This window comes from Acomys russatus, chromosome 29 (assembly GCF_903995435.1).
Source record: "Acomys russatus chromosome 29, mAcoRus1.1, whole genome shotgun sequence".
Taxonomy (NCBI): Eukaryota; Metazoa; Chordata; class Mammalia; order Rodentia; family Muridae; genus Acomys; species Acomys russatus.
Window position 1 is genome coordinate 29,496,564 of NC_067165.1, and position 1,335 is coordinate 29,497,898.

General features: G+C 46.5%; 1 non-coding gene across 1 annotated transcript; it reads right to left on the reverse strand.

The window, feature by feature from the left end:
- Positions 1–462: 462 nt before the first annotated feature.
- Positions 463–679, reverse strand: LOC127212141 (small nucleolar RNA U3). Its single transcript, XR_007833519.1, has one exon. It is a non-coding gene; the product is annotated as a small nucleolar RNA U3 (small nucleolar RNA).
- Positions 680–1,335: the final 656 nt, after the last annotated feature.

Sequence of the window (1,335 nt, forward strand, 5' to 3'; positions counted from 1 at the left end):
GGATGTTTATCCCCTTAGAACCTTAGAAGTCGTACCACTTCATGGGGGAGCTTGGATGTTGCCAGCTGAAAACATCCTAGTAGAGACGCTGAGAAGAGAAAAAAAAAAAAAAAAAAAAAAAAAAAAAAAAAAATATATATATATATATATATATATATATATATATATATATATATATATATATATATATATATACCCCAAACAGAAGACTTGAGAGAGGACTTGGGGTTGTTTTGGCTGTTCATCCTTGCACTTAGATGCTCCTCGAGAGAACTGCTCCAGGGAAAGCTTCAAGGCTCTGGACTCCAGCTGAGGCTTCAGGTTCCAGTTGCTCCAGGTTCCAGCAGCGACTTTGGCGGGATTGCTGGTTTGCTGAGGTCCTGCTGATTATGCCAGGAGAATCGTTCCTCGGAACTAATATCCTTAAGGTTTCATTATTGTGTTCTCCCCCGCCCCCCGAAGTCCACTCAGACTGTGTCCCCCTCCCTCTCTCACTCTCCCAAGGGAGAGAAGAACAATCATCAATGGCAAGGGGCAGCTGCAGAAAGCAGCACCGAGAGCCGGCTTCACGCTCAGGAGGGAGCACTACGTCTCGTCCTCGTGGGCTCGGGTGCTCTACACAGTCAGAGAAGCTTCTCTAGTAACCAACTATAGAAATGGTCCCTGAAAGTATAGTCTTCATTATTGTGTTCTTTAATCTCCTTTTCCTATAGTTTGGGTTAGTCGGGTTGTAAGGGAGGTAAGCTTGTTTAATAAGTTCATAACAACATATAGCTGCTAAGAAAATTGAGCCTAAGCCGGGTGTGGTGGCGCACGCCTTTAATCCCAGCACTCGGGCAGAGGCAGGCAGATCGCTGTGAGTTCGAGGCCAGCCTGGTCTACAAAGTGAGTCCAGGATGGCCAAGTCTAACACAGAGAAACCCTGTCTCGAAAAACCAAAAAAAAAAGAAAGAAAGAAAGAAAGAAAAAAGAGCCCCCCCCCCAAAAAAAAAAGAAGGAAAGAGAGAAAGAAAAGAAAATTGAGCCTACACCTGTGGAACTCAGAAGGTAACTTATGGAGTTGGTTCTCTCCTTCTCCCTTCACATGGGTTCAGGTCACCAGGCTTCCAGAACCATCTGTCTGGCCCCAGGGGAAGGGTGAGGTGCCCCAACAAACAGTGTGATCTCTCTGGGCTTCTGCCCTGTCACGTGTGAGTGGCTGGTAGATTGCGCAGTGTCTTAGACTCTCCCCAAAGTGGAGTTTGACTTTGACGAGCACTTCAAGCAGCCTGGGCAGGCCCCTGACAACTTCCGCACTGTGTTCATGCTACGTGTTAGGAGTTTGCACGAGCTGTT